At 34.7% G+C, this 21,833-nt stretch overlaps 1 protein-coding gene across 48 annotated transcripts in view; it reads right to left on the bottom strand.

Moving 5' to 3' along the window:
• The window catches only part of MBNL1 (muscleblind like splicing regulator 1), a 211,944-nt gene that overhangs the window by 159,345 nt on the left and 30,766 nt on the right, over positions 1-21,833 (bottom strand). For 3 of the 48 annotated variants that reach the window (XM_039480137.2, XM_039480145.2, XM_039480140.2), the window contains exon 1: positions 132-21,694. The exons of 40 other annotated variants lie outside the window; for them this stretch is intronic. The gene's annotated coding sequence lies outside the window, so the exon portion shown is untranslated. Of the gene's footprint in view, positions 1-131; positions 21,698-21,833 lie in introns of those variants that run through there. 5 more of the 48 variants (XM_039480134.2, XM_039480143.2, XR_005582483.2 and 2 more) reach the window with 4 other exon arrangements.

The raw sequence follows: 21,833 nt of genomic DNA, 5'->3' as shown, positions 1-21,833 counted from the left end.
TAAGTAGCACTTCACTGATGTCCTACAGTATCACAACCTTGCCATGTGATACCAGACTAAGTAATATTCAAGTCAGCCTCTCTCTCTCTCTCTCCCTCTCTCTCCCACACATACACACACAAAATACTTACAGTGAGGCATATTGCAGCCAGCCATCGTAGATTTATTAAAAAAAGGGGCCGTTTCCCCTTGTGAAGCAATGCATGATAGAAAGATAACCAATCACAGATAGTGTTGCAGCAATATTCTGGGCAGAAAGCCAATAGTGTGGGTTGTCTTATGAAAGGTCGCGCCTGTCAGACGTTCATTACTATGCTATAAGCACAGAAAATGTCCATCAGATGTGACTGATTCCACTGCAAGAGGACGAGCATGTGGGTTTTGAATTTACCCAACATGCAGTTAGTGGACTAAACCATGTTAGTTTTAAAACAGCTTCTCAGACAAGTCTAAGCACTTGAAGATCATTACCAGAGAATAAAAAGCAAGGTTTAAAAATTGCAGCTGACTTCCAAGCTGCTTTCCCTCCGGCTCTGCGCAGGGACGGGCACTGAACAGCCTGCTCCTGCTGTCCTGACACGTGAATAAAAAAGGAAAGGGGTGTTTACAAATGGTACATTCTCCTGACCTATCCAATTCACTTCCTTCTAAAGCCCAAGTCCTGCCCCTCCACTGAAAGCAGCACTCATACTGTAAAACTATTCCATTGAGCCCGCAGACACTTTGTCAATATATCACAGGCAGGCAAGATATGAACAAAAGCATCCTTTATTCGTACATTTTTAAAGCAGAAGCTGAGGTCATGTGGGGAAAATAAGGAGTGCAGTGTTGTCAGTGTATCTGGTAAATCTGAAGTCAACCTCAAGGGAAAATGTGATTCTATCGCAGAAACATTAAATATTAAGTGAGCAATTTGACTTGGGCAGAGTGATGCACTTCAGAAGTACAATTCCAAACGAAGCTGGAGGGTCGGCGATGAGGGATCCCCTACTTGTAGTGCTGATCAGTTAACTCAGCACTACAAGACTACTCCTTAGAGCATGGCATTTTTACTTTTAACAACTTACTTTCTCTTTCTATCAGGATTTTTTTTTTTCTTTTTTCCACTGAATGTCCCCAATGAGAAAAAAAAGGCTTTAAAAAGTAAAATTTTCACATTTTAAAGAGGCAATGTCACAGTACGATAAAAAATGTTTGATTATACTTCTTCAAGAGCCAAAATTGCTCTATAGACATATGGCATATTCATAATTTTTGGAAATAGAGTATAGAATATAAATATATGTATGTTAAAAAACACAAACATCTAGAACTTAAATTGTTTAAGATTAATAGTTATTTTAACACTGATTTTCTTTTAAAAAACTACTCTCCAAAACTATTTGGAAAATACAACAGGAAGACTACAACTTTTGATAGAGATTAAAAGAATCAGCAGGGTGCAGTGGCTCATGCCTGTAATCCCAGCACTTTGGGAGGCTGAGGTCGGTGGATCACGAGGTCAGGAGTTCAAGACCAGCCTGGCCAACATGGTGCAACACCATCTCTACTAAAAATACAAAAATTAGCCAGGCATGGTGACAGAGCCTATAATTCCAGCTACTTAGGAGGATGAGGCAGAAGAATAGCTTGAATTCAGGAGCCAGAAGCTGCAGTGAGCCGAGATCATGCCACTGCACTCCAGACAGCAAGACCCTGTCTCCAAAAAAAAAAAAAAAAAAAACACACACAAAAAAAACATGGCTCACACCTGTAATCCCAATACTTTGGGAGCCCAAGTTGGGCAGATCATGAGGTCAGGAGTTCAAGACCAGCCTGGTCAACATGGCAAAACGCTGTCTCTACCAAAAATACAAAAAATTAGCCAGGCATGGTAGAGGGCCCAGTAATCCCAGCTCCTTGGGATGCTGAGGCAGGAGAATCTCCTGAACCCAGAAAGTGGTTGTTGTGAGCTGAGATTACACCACTGCACTCCAGCCCAGGCTACAGTGTGAGTCCATCTAAAAAAAAAAAAAAAAAAGAACCAACTCATCCCAGTGTTCAAGAAATATTTTTGTTTTCAAAAAATTTTCCAGGTCCTAATGCCAGTTTCTATTAAAAAACAAAGGTCCAGTCAGTCATAAACTGTAAGCTGTGTCTATCTTTCTGAATCTTTGCTCTGCATTAAGAATTACTCAATGACTTCATGCCTTGAGAATGGACCACCTGCATGGTCAACAATCTCTTTAGTCCTTCTCTTTAGAATCTTCAAGTGCCTCGCCTGCAATTATTTTCTTCCTCTAAAGCCAGCTAAGATGTCACTTCCTCCAAAAAGCTACCAAGATGTCATTACCCCCATCTCTATCCAACCATATATTAACACTGCCTTCTCTGAATGATCTCTGCACCTATGCCCTTCCCTACGCAGTGTTTTATTTCCTTATATATCTGACCCACTAGACCATATGTTTTTAAGTACAGAAAAAAATATAAGCGAAGTGATGCAAAACAGATGGAGTTCCATAAATATTGGTAAATTATCAATTACTGCATCAGGATTTGGATTACCTCTAGAGCACGAAATATACAAACACACACAAACACATATATGAATACAACACACGAACATAATGAAACACACACACACACACACACACACACACACACACATACACACACATCATTGCCTCTATATGTTTCAGGGTCACATAGGTCCTTCCATTGCCTCACAACCTAGCCCTGTTCTTGGACAGCTCCGTATCTCATTCCACACAGCAGTTTTTCTAAAACTTCATTACTCTTTCTCCATGTTCACTAGCAAGAGTGGGTAATATTATATGCCAAAAATATTTCATAGCCATAACAGTAGCCCTTAAGCATGAACTTTTTCTTACCTTCCTACCCATGTGTCTTTTACCTATCATTCTGTATCTTGCCTGGCCTACCAGTTCTCACTCCTCCTGCCCACAGTTAAGCTTCCACAAGCCTTCCACCTTGACTCATTCATTCTCAAGACCTCTTTCGTTTTCTGCCTTCTCTATGCATGCACACCCTGTCTTTCAGCAGTTCCTTCTCTTAGCTTCCAAATATGCTGAAGTAACTCCAAAATGCAGACGGTGACATGGCAGGAGGAAAAGGACCCAGCCCTGGCTATGTATCCTCCTCTCTCAAATGCACTTAATCCATCCTTCCCAGGCCAATATCCAGAGTCATCTACCGTGCAGTTTTTCTGCTTCTTCCTTTCCCGTTCACTTCTGAATTCTTATCAGTATGACTTCCACACCCACTATTTTACCTCTCAGAAAAGGTGATCAATACTGTTAGGAAAGCCAAGTCCAAAGACCATGTTTTGTCCTTGCCTTTACTTGATCTGTAACATGATTTATGACTCCCTCTTTGTCGAACCTTTCCCTTTGACCGAACTGACGCATTTTATCCTGTTGCTTCTCCCAGTGCTGTACCTCTTGTATTCCCCTGGAGAGGAGTTGCTGAGGGTTCTTGGCAGGTGCCAAGACATTTGTGAGCTCCTGGAACTTGTTACATGCTAATTCCCTGTTTGGTTTAACACACACTTCCTCACCCCTGGAATTTGGCAAATTCCTTCGCCTTGTTTAAATTGCTCTTCAAAAATTACCTTCTCTGTAGGGCTGGGCCAACTATGCTAAACATTATTCCCTCTCAGAATGTTTTTGGTATTTTGTAAATCTTTGTACCTGTCCCCCTCAAAGTTATAAACGCCCTGACAACAGGGTCTAGGTCAAGTGTCCTCCATCACACAGTTCTTGGAACATAACAGACCTTTTTTAAAAAATGTTTTATAAATGAATAAAATTCAATCATACTTATGGAAATAAACATGTATATGAAGATGTATTCCCAACCCGGACAAAATAAATATCTAATCATGATCTATGGCATCCAGACACTATATGTAAAAAGATTGGTACTATAAGAAATATCTGCATTGCTTCATGGTCATGTCTAAATAAATACAACTACAAATTAATTTCTAGATTTGATTATTTTTCCTTTTTTCTAGGTTACAGATAGTCCCACTCAAGTACAAAATATACTTTGATTACTAAAACACATGCAAATTAGCATTGTGATTATCTTTATTTTCTGTAGCAGAGAAATTCTATTTACTTCAAAAGTGCTATTGAAAGAATTATAAACATATTTGTACTATTTAATTGTAAAGGACATAGGCAAGGACAATAATCAAAATATTAATAATTAGTTCAGGCATAGACTCTGAGCAATTAAAATAGATACTGGCTTTTATGCATTAGTCTAGCTGGACCTGATAATGTATGTGCCTGCCCTTGATATAGGGCACTGTGGGTAACAAACTCAAATTATATCCTACAGATCAATTTCACTAAACTTCTGATATTGGATCAACTTATATTCCTTTTTTTTATTAAAACAAAAGGAATTTCAAAAAACAGAAATCTCTTGGTAAATTAAGATTTTATAGAATTTGGATCAATATTGAATTCACAAAACATTAACTAGTAGTGGATTTTTGTTCTACAGACAGATACAGTATTTAAAGTGTGTGGGTAATGTACAGATAGTGAGAATTCTTGCAAATATATTTGGCCTAAAATAAATTTTGTTTGTAAACAATTACTAAAGGAAATATTTCTGTTTCAAAAATAAGTACTAATGGGTAAACTGCTTCTGAGGTAAATCTCTGACCTATATTTCAATACATTATAATAAACTTCTCCGAACAACAAAAATATTGTAAGAATCAAACTTTTAAAAATCTGAATAACAGCTGATAGTAGGCCCTCTTTAATCTACTGATCAAATTCCAAATGCTACAGAGTTTCTTGTTTTATATGACATCTTCTACAGCAGGAACATTCTGCCATAAGAACCAATTTCTTCTTGAATGGTATCAGAAATCATGTATATGTTCTACTTTAAGATAGATATAAGGGGGAAAATAAAAAGGAAAGAAATGAAAATGTGAAAAGACAGAGAATAAAAACCAAGAAAAGGATAAAGCAGAATGAAATTATTCTTTCAACAATTATTCTTAACGATTATATATAAACATGGCTTCATATGAATGCCTATTTAAGAGTCACATATCTACTGCTATAGAAGATAAAGAGATGCTTACGAGGTATGAAAATGAAATTCTCTTTTGGAGTACTGGATGCCCTCCACGACCAAGGTTAAATTTCTTGCTCACATAAGTTTACTAATCATTTCAGTTCTTCTAAACCAAATATAGGCAGTCAGTCCAATTACATCCCAGAGTAGTTAGCTGGTAATTTTGAAGACTTTTTAAATATGTTTTTAATGTTGATATAAGTTATATATTAAGGAAATTAATTATTTGAGGTCCTTTGTGATTTTGTTTAAGATAGTTTCAGTCTAACTGAAAGAGACGGCCAAATTCACCCTGTAAGTTTAGAGGAGCTAAGAAGGAACCCCTGGCCCAAAACCACAACTTCTTCCCCTGGCTCACCGGTGTCAACAAATCCATAATTAGTAATGGAGCTCTTTAGTAAACTAAGTTTGCTCACACAGTTATTCCCAGGGCTTGTCCCAAACATTAACAGAGATCTCCATATACGAACAACCAACTTGGCATTTCTGTAGGGCATACAGCCATCACCGTACTCACTAAGGTGCTAAGTAGAGTAACAAAGATATTATATATTATACAGGAAGAACTGTCATCTGAATGAGTTAATGCAGCCTTCAGCAGTATTCAACTACATAGAGCAAAAAGCAGAGACCGGTATTTCTCAATGGCGGATAGACACAATACCTGCAGTACTCACAGCAATTTTAGGTAATGCACAAGCAACATAATTTTAACAGATGGATGAGAATGCTAGAACTAGTGTGTCCAGTCTGTGGTTACATCAGTATTGTAACTTACAAAGAAATAAAGTTTAATTTACAAATTCTAAGGGTCAGGCACCGTGGCTCACACCTGTAATCTAGCACTTTGGGAGGCTGAGGTGGGAGGATTACTTGAGGCCATGTGTTCAAAACCAGCCTGAACAACATAGATCCTATCTCTACCAAAAAAAAAAAAAATATATATATATATATATATATATATGTATAAATTAGCCAGGTGTGGTAACAAATACCTGTAGTTCCAGCCACTTGGGAGACTGAGTGCTTGAGCACAGGAGGTCAAGGCTGAAGTAAGCCATGATCACACCACTACATTCCAACCTGGGCAACAGAATGAGACACTGTCTCATAATAATAACTAAATAAATTTTCAAAAATTAAAAGATTTAAAGAATATATACATATACACACACATACACATAACAGACTATATATAAGTAAAAATCATGACAGAGATATGTAAATGACTGAAATTTTAGCAATGCTGCAAAGAAAAAGATAACTTTCAATCATACACCCTCTGGAATAGCATAGAGACTGCCAATGTGGCCTGCTGGTCTGACACATTTCAGAATAGCTGCTGCCAAGAAAGGAAGATTGTGTTTACTAACTCAAATAAGTAATCTAGGGTCTGTCAAAGCAGTCTTTTAGAATTCTGATCCATTCAACAGTTTGGTTCCCTAAATCACCTAGTGGTCTACTGCAGGAAGGATAAAGAAGGAGCATTGGTTAGGTGATACACTACTCCCAAAGATTAGAATTCCAGAAGCAATTAAAGTGCACTGAAATGAGAAAATGATTGTTGTTCCTTAAGTATTTATATTTGGGACAAAACAACATAAAGCTTCTGTAGAGACAATGATTTAAAAGTGAATTTTCAATTGATTTCTATATCAGGCAAAATTTTAAAAAATGAAAAACATTTCAGCTCATTAGAAGATAATTACCACAATGAATCATTGCACTCTGCATACTAGCTTTATACCCCAATAGGCCTTCGTCCAAGTTCCTACTGCAAAGTTATCTTCTTAGAAGATTTTCAGCCCACCACCCACAGCACCCAACCTTCTGTTCCTCCCAACAGCAGTGTAGACTTGTTTTGAGAGAAGTAGGTAACATTACACTTCCAGCCTAAGCAACATAGTGAGACGTCCATCTCTACAGAAAATAAGTTTTTAAAAATTAGCCATACATGGTGGCATAAACTTGTGATCCCAGCTACTTGGGAGGCTGAAGTGGGAGTACTGCTTGAGCCCAAGAGTTCAAGACTGTGGTAAGCTATGATTGAGTCAATGTACTCCAGCCTAGGTGACAGAGTGAGACCCTGTCTCAAAAAACAGTATGACTCTGTGGATATTGGCCCTCCCACCTAAAGGGAAGGAAAAAAAAAAACACCACCTAATACTACGTAGTACTGTGAAGAAAGCAGAGTAATACTGCACACTTATCTTGTTCTCTGCTGATCATTTGCCTTTGCCACAAAAATATAAGCTCCATGAGATAAGGCAGTTGTATTACGCTAGTTCTTCATTAAGTCAGCACCAAAACAGTCCCTGGCCCAGAGGAAGCAAATAATTAATATTTGTGGCATGACTGAATATTTTTCTTAGTATATCAGACTAGTTTATATTTTTGACAAGTTACAATGCTTAAGCTACACAATTTAGTATACTGGAGATATCACCTTTATAACTGAGTGAAACCAGCATCAAACATCACTCATTGGAAAGAGAACATGAGGCAATGAAGTTAAAATAGCAACATATTTAAATACCTCCTTGATTATGAAGTTCAAGAAAGATATTTTGAGCCACAGAATACCTGAAACAGATTTATGTGGCTTTGCAAATTTAAAATATTTAAATAATTATCTGTGAATTTCTGACAGAACCAGTCTTCAATTCCAGCAAAAGAAAGGAACGCTGTACTTTTTCTGATGCTATTCAAAGAGGAAGTATTTAAACATTACCTTCTATAAGAAGGTATAATGAGATAAAACTGTGAATGCTACTTAATTGTTCTACAAGAAAAAGCACTACTTCTAATTAGGTTATATTTACCTGTATATTACACAAAGACATTATCTTGTTAGCCTCAGACATATCTGATCTGTCCATATCATTATTAATATTTCAAAATAGTAAACAGGAAATCAGAAGAGACTATAGCAAAATTTGAAATGCTGTTATGTGCTCAAGAGCTAAATGGCAGAAAAATCAAATCTCACCATCTTGGCAATTTTCAGAAAGTACAGTGACCCAACCCGAATCTGCTAATATAAAACTAGCACAACGAAACCGTGAATGCTAAACAGAATGCAATACACAGTAGTATTGTTATTCCCATTACAATGCCTGATTATAGACTTTAATTCTAAAGCTTACTTAAATGAGTATTATTTTATTTGACACAGTGACTAAGGGCCAAAATCATAGTATTAATATTCAACCTTTGTATCTTCTGAACAGGATCACTGAGCTTCCTGTTGAGGTTGGTGGCATCTCTGCCTAAAACATTTTAAAATATGTGGTTCACTGCTTAAAGAATGGTAGCAAATTCATCTATGCATCCTTAATGATATTGCACAACACAAAATATGAAGTTAATCGATAAGAAAACTAAGAAAATCCTATTTCCACAGCACCTCATACATTGGTGAAATTTGCTACATTTGTACCTCTTTGCCCCTCTATTCCAACTTTCCCTCTCACACAGAAATCATTCTCACAATCAATAGTCCTATAAGATCTTCTCCATAGTTAACCTATACCTGTTTTCTATTTTAGCAGATTCAAGTAGGATAAAGTATGTGAAAAAAACGACAGATATAATTAAAAAAAAAAAACCTTCTCAAAATATAAAGCATATCTCATTACACTCAAACTTAATAGTTGTCACACCATTCGAAATTTCTAAAAATTAAAGGTGACAATTGCCCTCAATACTATCCACTATATCTGACCACAAAAACTTAATCTTAATAAATAGATTTTGAATTTCCAAATATCCGATTTTAAACCTTGCATGATAACCTCAATCAGGAAAATTTTACTAGCTTATTCATATTTAAGAAGGCCTAAAATATGTGATTTAATTATTAATCATTATGAAAAAGTATAGAAAAAAATCTATGCCTATAATTAAATTAAAAGATCTAAAATAATTATTCTTCAGAATACAATGACTAAAAGCAATTACAAATGAATATAATATGTAACTGCTTGACTGTATCCTAAAAAATAAGTTAGTGAACCTCTCATGACACAACATAATACACAAATATTTCCTCCCTTCCACATCATCAGTAAAAGTCTCCATTATTTCACTAACATATTTCTTATTTCAAACTTACAAATACTCAAGCCACGTAGGAGCTACACAGTTTAACACTACAATCCTATGGATATTTCTATTGATTTATACAATTGACCTTAAGGATTACTTTTTAGCAAATAATTTCAAAAGTACTTTTAAAAATATATCAATGTTAACTGAATGTATTCCTCATAACAATATCAGATCATCAGTTTAACTTGACTTTTTTTCAAAACAAAGCAAATTCACATATGCTCACAAACAAGTAAGATTAATTTTTTTACTAACAGTGACTTAAGACCCAGTTGTTTTTTCCTGGTTTGAAAGACTAAAATATGCCACAAAACAAAGACATGCATTGACAACTCATATTTTCACTCAATGTAACTGACATATCCTTTGAGTAAGGTTTCACATAATTCACATACCTAACTAGGTCCAGAGATTAAACAACAAATTATGTTAATATTCTACAATAAAAAAGTATGTCAATGATCTTTGTCAACAGAAACATCAATATAATTACTATTTAACAATTACATATTACTCCACTATAGGTCCATTTTGCTATCAGTAGTCAACTAGGTTAATGCAAATTTTTCACTCTTTTAATCAATACTGAAATTGCATATAAAAGCTGATTAGATTTGAGCAATTTTAGTAATATAAATCCTTAGAACATAAAGTGTATTTATATATGTATTGACTCTGAACTAGAATAAAAAACTTCTTTCAAGAAAACCTTGACTGATGTGTACTTTCCACTAAGAGTGAATAACATGTTTTTCTACATTTCTTAAGCCTATGCTATACTTTGAAAACATACTAACCCTAAATCTACACTGTAAATTTCTCTTGTGGGAACATACAAAAAAAGTACATCTTTTTTTTCTATAAATAGTACTGAAAGCCTGTTTTTGTATTTTTGCAAAATATTTTCAACTGTTAGCCCTCATATAGCAGCTAATCAATAGAAACATTTGTGAAATCAGTTTTTCAACTCCTGTTGTATCAAAACACAGATTTGATTCCTAAAACAATCATAGTACTTGCATTTTGTAATTATTTACCAAGAAACAGAGGTTGGGAGTTGGAATAAATTTTTGGGTTGACAGAGTATCAAAATGGACAATAAATAGCTTACTGTTATTTTCTTATTAACAAAAAGAAAATGTATAGTTTTAAGAATCCGCAGGCCATGTTATATTTGGGGAATCTCTGATAATACTATGTCATAAGATTAAGGGAATGCTTTTTTATATACATTATTTCTACAAATGTCAGAAAATTCTGCTATCTTCTCCCTTTTTTAGATGCTAATTGACTAAAGGAAATGGTTTCTGACAATTGCTATATATAACGCAAAGCATTATCAAAATAGCTGAGGCACAACAGAACTCTGAAAAACTCATGTAGGCCCAAGCGTATTTCCCATGTAGTAATTTTCCCTGTAGCTAGGGTTCCACTTGAAGTCTGGAGTGGGGAGTCTTCCTGAAGCAGCTAAAATAACTAAGATAGCTATATACTCTTGTATGATTACACCTTTGCATTTATGTCCTGTTGGAAAATAACAACATTCTGCTCTCACTTTGTCCTCTTCAAACTCTCTTAGTTACTAAATAACGGTCCACAAAATAAAGTACCTGAAAGTGAATTTTAAAAGACTTTAAAAATGGCTGGATGGCAGAATGTGAGCATTTCCAATGCTTTTATTCTCCTTTTGACAATGTGATTTCACCATGTTGTCAGAGCATAAATAAAGCCAGGCTTCTCACAAGATGAGATCAAAGACTTTATTATCGCAAATTTGTACTTTCAAAAGAGTATATATATTGAACAAAAACTGTAAGGGAGGATGAGATTTGGTTCCTTTGCTAAATAGAAAACAGCATTCTTTTCTTAATTATTTTAATTGCACATAAGGTTCTGTGCATTCTGGAAAAGCTGTAACAAATAAGGAAACACAAAGAATAAACTGCATCTTTTTAATGAGACAGGGATTAAACCTCTATATGTTTCCATCGGCATCATATGCTCTTAAAAAGTAATGACCAGCTTTCCACAACAAATCAGAACGCAATCGTAGCTAGCTAATAAACTGAAATAACCGCAAATCATTTATTAACAGCAACATTGTTTCTCTAGGATACTGATGGTCCAGAAAGATTCTTGGATTATCTGAGTCAGTCACTTGGGGGTGACTAATAAAAATATATACTGTTTCTGGGACCTCTCCTAGACCTACTGAGGATAGGAACCAGGAATCGATGTTTTCCCAGGTTATTTTTAATTCCATTAACTTTTGGCAACCATAATCAATCAAGGCTAAAATATTACTCTTACCAGAGATTGTTTACTGCCTTTCTAACCTATGACTTCCTAGGAAACCAGAATATCTTCTCTGATAAGATGGCTTGTTTAAAGATTTGGTGTCAGGCTTTTTGATTATATTCTATCAACTACTTCAGAAAGCTAGTATGCTTATAAAAAGTTACAAAGAGCTGTTATGATTATTACTAATATTTTATATCATGCATGCCACTCCATATCACTTAAGATACTACACCACATGCAACTACTAATCACGCCTCAAACCATTTATATTTTAGTTCTGCCAGCAGTTCACTACAACTTAGCATGCAAAAGCTACTTCATTGGTAAAAAAAAAAAAAAAAAAAAAAAAAAAAATCCCTCATAATATTTGGAGGAATACATTGGACAAATTCAAACTGCAATCACGTAGCAATTCAAAACTTTCCATATTTTTCTATCAATTGTCTAATGCACTATCATATATATATGATATATACACACAAATAAAATGCTTTACAGATTGTAATATTTAGGTTCCTTACTTGTTGTTTATAGGAACAATTTATAGCAGTAAAATTATTTTGCAAAAAAAGATAAAGAACCTATTGAACCTATAAAACATGATTAAATATTTATATTACAAATGAAATATAAAATAAGGATTAATATGTGTATGTGTGTAAGTGTGTGTCTGTCTGTGTGTGTGTGTGTGTGTGTGTGTGTATACTCAAAGAATAAGGAAAAACATTTACATTAGTTTTAGTCAAATCATTTTCTTCACATATAACAAAAACCTAGTCCTTTATTTAAATTAAAGTAAAACTTCTTTATGAAAGTTAACAGGGAGGAAAAAGAAACACTTTTATCTTGGATAAAACTAAAAATGTATGCTCTTTCAATAAGTAATGCCCCTTAAAAATATGACGTTTTGGAAAGTTGGCTTGTGCTACATTCTATACATGTACTGAGCTTCCTTTCTAGCGTATGCATAAAATCTTCAAAGTGTTCATTTGGTTCTTTAATTTAAAAAAAAAGTTTCAAGCTGGGCACAGTGGCTCATGCCTGTAATCCCAGCACTTTGAGAGACCAAGGTGGGAGTACTGCTTGAGGCCAAGAGTTCAAGACTAGCCTGAACAACACAGTGAGAACTCTGTCTCTACAGAAAATACAAAAATTAGCCAGGCATGGTGGTACATGCCTGTAGTACCAGCTACTTGGGAGGCTGAGGCAGGAGGACTGTTTGAGCCTGGGAGACTGCAGTAAGATAAGGTCATGCCACTGCACTCCAGCTTGGACAACAGAGGGAGACCCTGTCTCAAAAAGAATAAATTTTTTAAAAAGTTTCCACTGAAGAAGCCAAGTAGCGAAATTTACTACCCCCTCACAACTTATACATTCTATTATTCAAAAATAGCAAGTAATATTTTATATACTGACATACAATTTATTTTCATCCTAACTTATTTTTTCCTTACAACTCTAAGAGACGGTTGGTTGTATTATTTTGTTCATTTGTGAACAAATAAATTGAGGCTTGCATGGTTAAAAGCCTGACCCATCAAAATCCCCTAAGCTAAATAAATGGAAGAACAAGACCCAAAATCAGTTCTTCTGGTTTCAAATGTAAAATTTCATTCATGATACATGCTAGCAACTTAATAAAGCCTGATAGAAGTGGCAATGGCTACTAATATATACAACAGAAGCCAAAAAAAAAAAAAAAAAAAAAGGGGGAGATAGTGGGTGAGTGGGAGATATTGGAGGTACCACTACTGCACTGCTTGTGGTTAGCTCAGAGTAAGGCGTGTGTAAGTGAAGGAGAAACCCTGGAATATTGATTCTAGAGAGGATAAGATGGTCGCTCTTACAGAACTGATAATGGATGCTATTGCTCTTTTACGTCCATAGGGTAGACCCTAAACGTTAATAATGTATACCTGGAGACATGAAAATTCTACACTTGGGCAACAAATTTCTTCTCAAGATTGTGAATCAGTTTTGAATAGATTATGAAGTTCTAAATACTCAGTAGCTGATTTTGAAAGATTGTTGAGGAAGTGATCTTTGAGTATGATTTTTTTTTTATCAGTGAACAACAGGAGCCTGCATTTTCTTCAGAGCTTTCCTTAGAGAAGTTTAAAATGTGTCAGCAGAAAAACTCCACATAGGTAAAAGGCAATGCTGCTTTAAAAGTATAAAATTGATACATGCTGAATTTGCATACAGTAAGGCCAATCTAGGAAAACGACTAAAACAGTATTTAAAAAGCAATGAAGAAGATGGAATACTGTCTGAAACACTTTAAAGCCATGTAGAGTCAGACCAATTTTTAATTAGGTTGGTGCAGAAGTAATTTCAGTTTTTGCCATGCTTTTGAAAACCACAATTATTTTTGCACTAACCTAATAAACAGCTGATAAAACCATTATAAATCTGTCAGAAAGAAAGCACTGAGGGTTTGAAATGGCATATATAATTTTTTTCTTTCACATGTACCAAACCTGTTCTCTACTAATATTAGTTACTTTTTGGCCCAGAGAAATCACAAATATTAAAGTTGAATTATAAAAAGAAAACCCAAAGTCAAAACCAATAAAAAGATTATAATCGTGGTTCTGCTACCTCAAAATATTTTCTTTTAGAAAAACTGCAGGAGCATGTTTCTCTAATTGTACTTCTTTTTTAAGGTTTTTTTCTTTGTTTCCTACCATCCTAGAAATGTTTTCCTTAAAGAAAATCAAATACGTTCAATGGTAACTTTATTAAATGAATAAATATATTCATTAACAATAAATTATACACATAAAATATGTGTATTGATTATATTAGCTGTGTACTGACCACCTTGTATATGTAGCCTAGACATAGCAAGACTACTTGGATCCAGCCTTTGAAGAATCTGATGCTTAATTAAAGGTATAAATCCATCATACAAATAACTATATATAAAAAAGAAAGTGAGAAGTACACGTCAAAGGTAACAATAAAGTTTGGTAAGTTAAAGAGAGAGGTCTGGGGTAGTTTCATCAAGAGGGATAAGAAATATAAAGTTGGTCTGGAAGGACAAGTTTCATTTGTGTAGACAGAGACAAAAAGGAGTGTCAATCCAGACTGCAGAAACACAGACAGTAATGGCAAGGATGTGGGAAACCACTGCATACGTACACTGGGAGAACTGGTCTGTATGGGACACCCGTATGTAATGGGGCTGGCAGGCGATGAACCTGGAACTTTAGGCTGAAGCCAAAATCAGTAAGGCCCTTAAAGGCAGGCTAAAGAATTCAGCCCTCGCTTCTTAATTAATTGGAATTCACCCATTCAAGACTTCACCCAAGGATAGAGTCAGAATATTTAAGCACCTGAAGGGCTAAGAATAAGACAGTATATGGGATCTGAAGAAATCTTATTAAATAAACTCAGGATTTATTTTATTTCCTAAAGCTCCTGCTTCAGTTGCCAGGAAGCTGAGAGATAAATTTAGTGCTCAATTTTGTCTTAAGTATTTGTTTCATTTCTCTGCCTCGTAAATTGATTTATCTGCAATTATTTGATGTGCACTTTACTTTTGTAAGCTTGATGGAGAATACATCATATATGAATAAAATTAAAGTAACGTGTCTTGATACCAGGGAACGGAACATTGTAGATGCAACACTTAAAGTTTCAGAAGAGAAAAAACAATTTAGAATTTCCCCACCACGTAAAGCTCATTCTTCTATAAATATTTCAATGAAAGACGGCCACACTGAATTAAAATACTCAGTTACTGCAGTTGGTGATTGCTTTAAAATCTGCAAGCACTGGGTTCAGCAACCTATCTTCTTGCCTGGCTGTCCAGTTTGACCTTCCATGTGAATCTGTGCTCCTATCATGATGCCAAAATGACCTTCTGAAACTTACAAGGCTTCCAAAGCTGCAGATATTTTCAGCTGTATCAGCCCTGGCTGTCACAGCATTCTGCATAGTGAGTGGCAAAACTGGAGCCTCCTGTACTAGCCTGACCTTTTAAACTCAATATTTTGCTGCTGCTCAAAATGAGTTTTCTCTTTCCATATTATTTTGTGATGCTATTTCTCTTGCACAATTGTAAAGCATTGATTCTAAGCATAAAATGATATTTTTCTTTACACGAAAATAAAATACTTCGTTTATGCGTAGTAAATCTAACATTGGTAGATACTATAAAATAAATATTTACTGGCATCTATAAATAATTGTTTTAATTATTGAAAATGTGGCAACAAAATATAATAAAATGTCATTATTTCTGCAATGGTCAATATGAAAATTGAGAGATGTCTAAATTTTGTAACTGTACTTACTATCAGTTTATGTTTAACATTTTGCATTCAATATCTAGCACAGTGCCTAGAATATTAAAAATTCCAATTAATATTAGGTGAATGTAACAGAATCTGCATGTTTAATATATTTCATTTATCATAGTACTATTAAACTGAAATATAGATGCTTAATTTTCCTGCCAAAAAATTAGTATATCAGCATGGAATCTTTAATCTGAAGACACACACACACACACACACACACACACACACACACACTCCTGAGAATTCTTGGTAAAGGTAAAATTACTTTCAAATCCATTGATATCAGGTCACTGACAAAACTTTTATCATACAAATGGGTTAAAACTTTAAATTTAAATTTGCATAGGTATATTAGAATACCTTTATTTTGTTTCCACTTAGAGTCTGTGGATACTATATTTTCACAAGCACATACTTGCATTCAATACAGAGAAGCAAAAAATGATATTAATATTTCAGAGCAAATTTATCAACTAATTCATTAATTGGAGAATGGATCCCTTAGCTTCATACATTTTCATTTTTAGCTACAACTTATGCACTACTTCACAATCATTTATGGAATATACAGACACATATGGATATGACAAAAAACATGCACACATACACACATGGACATGCTCTAATCATTAGGGATTTGGGGGGAAGTGAGAAAAGTTTATCAGAGATTTCTGAGTGAATGTAGAGCTATTAAATTTTCAGTGATATGCCTGTATATTTTAATGTTGGCAACAGATTTCTATGTTTTAATTATGAAAAAATGAATTACATAATGCAGCTGAATAAATTACAAGAGCATTTGAAACTCTTTTTTGGCTCAAGACACGTCTTAAAATGTGACATTCAGCAAGCCATCCAACAAACCAATTGACAGAGTGCTATGTCACTCAGAAGCGACATCAGAAACTTCACAGGTGGTAATGATTTTGAGTCTAAAAGTAGATTTTGCTGATCTTGGCAAGTGCTAGGGCAGAGGTATTAGGTGTGAGTATAACTAATACTGAGCAAACCACATAGGCAGATTAGGCCATTTGATATATCCCTCCTTTCAAAGCCAGGGAAACTTCAAAGTCCATTCCATAGTCTGCTTTTTTATTACCAAAACACTTAACAAAACAAAAAAACAAACAAAAAACCTCTTCCACATCTTAGCTCCTTCATTAAATATTTCTAGAATCAACTTGGAGTAGGTCTCAAATCTACATGCAATGAGTATTTGTGGATCTAATTCATACCATGCTGATGGAAATAAACAAGCAGAAAAGCAGCAAAACTCCTGGGGTGAGATCTCAGTTCTCACAGTACCTTAGGGTATGACCTTTGAGCAAATCCCCTAACCTTAATCTTCCCGAGCCTCAATCTTCTCACTTGTAAGCCAGAGAGCTAGTACTGCATAAATCCCACAAAATTGTGTAAGAGCTATGTATGATCACACACATAAAATAGGAAGTTCCTACACAGTAGGTAGCTATTTTAATAATTATTACAATGGCTTATGCTTTTGTCTTTTGTTGTTTTGATTTCATTACTTCACTTATGAATAGGCCTTTTTCTACAGTCCATACACTTTAGAAAATCAGAAACTATATTAATTTATCTTAAAAATTTCAATCAAAATCTTATAGTAAAACCTAATATGAAATGGGGTTTAAACAAATATTTATGATTTAAAATGAATAGTAATAAGCAATACAATTATGAATTTTCTAACCTAGAATGCAGATTAAATCCTGGACACAAGGAACCAACACTTCACAGCTGAATGGGGTCTTACAGAAGAATATGCACAGTTGCACTTTCACATTTGAAAGTCTGGAAGCTAGGCTACAAAATACAGCTTTATTTCCTGTGCACAAAGAAAAGATGGAGGAAAAAGAGCATCGTGTGCATATTTAAAACCCTTTGTCATTAAAGTTAAATACAACTCACCTCTCTCCTATTGATTTTTTTTTTTTTCCTGATAACATAAAAGTTGTAAGCACTGAAACTTGGTTACCAATCCTGAGTGTTTTAACCTGCTCCCAATCAGGAATTTAGCATGTGGAAGATTCAGATGAACTGTATATCCCCACCTTTCTCCAAAAGTGCCAGCATCAGAAATAATTTATTCTGTCTAGTCCAGGATGATACTATGGTGGCATTGTGCTTATTTATCAAATACCTGAACAGAAAAACTAAATGGTTTACATATTGAGTCAAATCATTTTAATAAATACGAGTTGATTTTGTCTTTTCTCCAAGATATACAAAGTATCTAAAGAGTTAATATGTCTACCAAATGGTTTTAGGCGAATTCCAAACACTGCCCACAAACAGCCTATTCTTGGCTTCTTTGTGCCCACTTTGTTTTGCCCATCCATTATTTCTGAATATTTCTATCACTATACTGGAAATTACTTTGAGAACAGGCACATCTTATCTCTTTATTCTCCAAAGGGTATAGCATGACAGGTAGAACACTGGCACTGCACTCAGTATTTGCTAAATAAGGATGCTTTCTTTTGCAGCCAAAAGCAAAGCAAAGACTGTTCCATTTTATATAAACTTTTCTCTAAAAACACATACTTTTATTTGCTGTATGTTCTAAATAGCTCTATGAAGAGAGGAATTTGTTCGCAAAGTGACACTTCTCCAACAGCACAAGTCCACAATTAATACCTTATCTTTTAAAGTCACAGGCTATGTCACAAGTTACAGACAGCACAGACTGATGTATAAAAATGATATAGCATGAGAGCATAAAATAAGAAAACAACCATGATCTATAAACTTTTGCCCCTACCATTTCTTGGTGAAAATTTTATAGCATTATATTATTGGAAAGTACATTGTCTTCGAACTTCACAAAGCTTCCCAAATGAGTCTACCTACTGCCAAATGCAGTTATAACACAGCATGATACTGCAACCCCATACCATATCTGCTGAAGATGGGGGGCCTATTTTGTTTTAACAAGTCCAAGAAACAGAGTATAAGCATTTGTCGAACAATACGCCATTTGTAATCCAACATCAAAGCAAAAAGATGAAAATACTTCTGACAGCCTTTTAACTAAAATTTCTATCTTCTTGACTTATGTCAGTTGTTGTACGGGGGAAATTTTAAAACTACTGTGTCATAAACATGCCACACTCATTTCCAACAGAATCATGGGATGAGACAGGGGGTGGGGAATGTTGGTTTTGAAGTATGAAAACATCTGCCTTCAGTTCAGTTCGGCTGATCACCAGCTACGTGGATTTAGGCAAAAAAGCTAACTTCTCTAAATCTGTGTCCTCTAAGAGGATGATGATACCTGCCTCACAGGCCCAAGTCATTCATTGTCTACTATTATTACCAAGTTGTTTGTCTTCACTCAGTGTTTTTCCAAAAAGAATATAAACTGGCAAGGCCTCACATAGAAAAGACACTCAAATATGGTACCTTTCATCATTACTTCCGCCTTGTTCTTACTACGCCACTGCATATTCTGAAAAGAGTGCTTTATATCTCTGGGCCTATCACAGACGCCCCCTCTTCCACACAGCATTCCCTGGCCATTCAGTTCCACAAAAACTTCCTTCTTCGAATTTCCTTCCCTCTTTGAATTTCCTCCTTTGGTACTAACTTGTATAGTGCCTTGCATTAACTTTTCAAGTATTTCTCCCCAACTCAATTATTAAGTCAAAGAAGGAAAGACACTATGCAATTATACTTTCGATCCCCCTCTTGTGACCTACTACAATCCTTTGACTTTAAGTGTGCTCAAAATAAGTTAATTGATTATTGAGCAAAACACAAAGGATGAACTGATTCCTCTATGATCTATCATGGTAAAGTCATAAGGAAAAAGAACTCAGCACTTAGTAAAACTTTAACCAATTACGAGGAATAGGCATCATACTATTCTTCCTAAATTAATTGCTCCCAATAAAATATTTGCTTTTAAAATCTAGCCCTCAAAACGATATCACTCTGAGATAGTCATTTGCCATAGGCAATTTTCGGCAAACATGGTCCCCCAGAAAGCATTAAGCAGAATTCTACTTGAGTATGTATGGTTTTCTATAGTCTTTCCTATTGAAGTATGTATTTTTCCATTGCTAGGCACTTCTCAAATTATTTTTTGGAAAGTTCATGCAATGCCTCAGAGAGCGTCTACTACTGAATCAAAGATTTTCTTCTATCCTCTGTTTTTCACTTTTGCTATGTTTATCAAATCTTTTAAAAGTCTTTTGGATACAGTACCTAAGACCCAATGCCTCATCTGAATGCCACTAGGTAGACAATGCAGTTTCTCCCTGAATGTTACAGCAGTGAAGTTTAAATAATTTAGAATAAATTTGTCTCGATAAAATTAGCCCAATGACAGAATAATAGAGAAGGCAAAGAATGTCAGATACTGCTAAATCTTAGTTACTTAAAAATTAGTATTTTCTAAGCATTATTTTAATGATATAGCTAAAGAGATTTTCACCATACTGTATCTTTATAGCACACGGCAAAAACTACATAGGAAAAAAAAGTCTAATAATAGAAAAAGGCATGTAATAAGTGTGACTTTCACATAATACTAACAAAGGCAAAATAAAATACTGTCAACATTATTCTCTAGCTTGATAGAAACATACTGCATTTAAAGACATAAATAGTGCAATTTCTGTATATTTGTGGACATAGGCATAAATAACTCATAAGTTATTTATAAATAGAATCTTTTTCTTGAAAACTGTCTTGATTTTATGGAAATTTTTCACTATATATGAAATAAAACAATCTACTATTGTTCGGATATTTTCTGTTTAAACTATTTTAACCCATTTATTTGTAAAAAGCTTGTAAGGTCCTCAAACTAAAAAGACCTGTAAGTATTCCAATAAAGCTTTCTATTTTATTTGAAATATAACTGTCCTCTTAACTCCAGATAACCATTAACCAAATGCAACTGTTTATTGATTCCTGTATGTAAATCATTCTGTTTATAATAGTGACTGATTATTAAGGATTTTTAGTTCCAGGAAAAAGAATGCCCTGGTTATACTGATACCTTCCCTAAAATAGCAAGGTCTGAGAAGTATAAATGTCAGCCACATTGAGCACATTGCAAACTTGTTTTATCATGTATCTATCTGCCACCTTGTTTATCACTAAGGCTAGGTTACACAGGCATTCTGAGCATGGAATTTAATAAGAGAGGAGAACCGCCTGGTTGACATTGAGACATTTCTCAGCAAATAACAAAATGTGCCTAAAGTTGAAATTATGTTTACTTTAAAATTACCAATTTGGGACAAAGAATTTGGTGACCTATAGGTCACCATTTAGTGCTTTAAAAGAGCTTGGCATAGAAATGAAATGTTTTAAGAAAATAACACGTATCTTCTATTTAATCAAGGTATAATCCCTGATAAAATATAATTTTAAATGTTTTTCACTTACTGACATTTTAATGTACATTCTTAAATATTTTTTATCAATAAAAAGTCTTTAAAATTCTTACTTTATTTTGAAAATAATTGTTCATACCCCCATTGCCTTTAATATCCATATCCAGTCAGCTGCTACATCCTATGCAGCCTAAACTTACCACATTTCTCCCAGGATGCATGTCCTCCTTTTCATTCTAGGGCCATTCCCCTCATTTAGTCCTGCATCTCTGTTCTGTACAACCACAATCTCTACTTCATCCTATATGTGTCTTATTCTTCCCCTATAAAATGTCACCAAAACACAACTCCTATAAGGTTACTGCCCTAAAGACCAAATGTCTGTTTATGTTCCACACTATGTGTTATTAAACTTACTACCTGCTCATCAAACACCTCCAAAGTATAGCACCAATCTCCCTTGCACACCTGATTCCTCATTTCTTCCTATCCTATTAATGCCTCCCACCACCCCCACCCCCACACCACACACACACAGGCCTTTTCTCTCTATCCTCTTATTTTCTGCCCATTCTTCTAGAATCTCTTCAAATGCTGTAGAAAGTACAAGTTTTTAAAAGTATTCCAAACATTTATGTTG

This window comes from Saimiri boliviensis, chromosome 9 (assembly GCF_048565385.1).
Source record: "Saimiri boliviensis isolate mSaiBol1 chromosome 9, mSaiBol1.pri, whole genome shotgun sequence".
Taxonomy (NCBI): domain Eukaryota; kingdom Metazoa; phylum Chordata; class Mammalia; order Primates; family Cebidae; genus Saimiri; species Saimiri boliviensis.
Note: the sequence above shows the minus strand (reverse complement) of the source record. Positions and strands in the feature narration are given on the sequence as shown.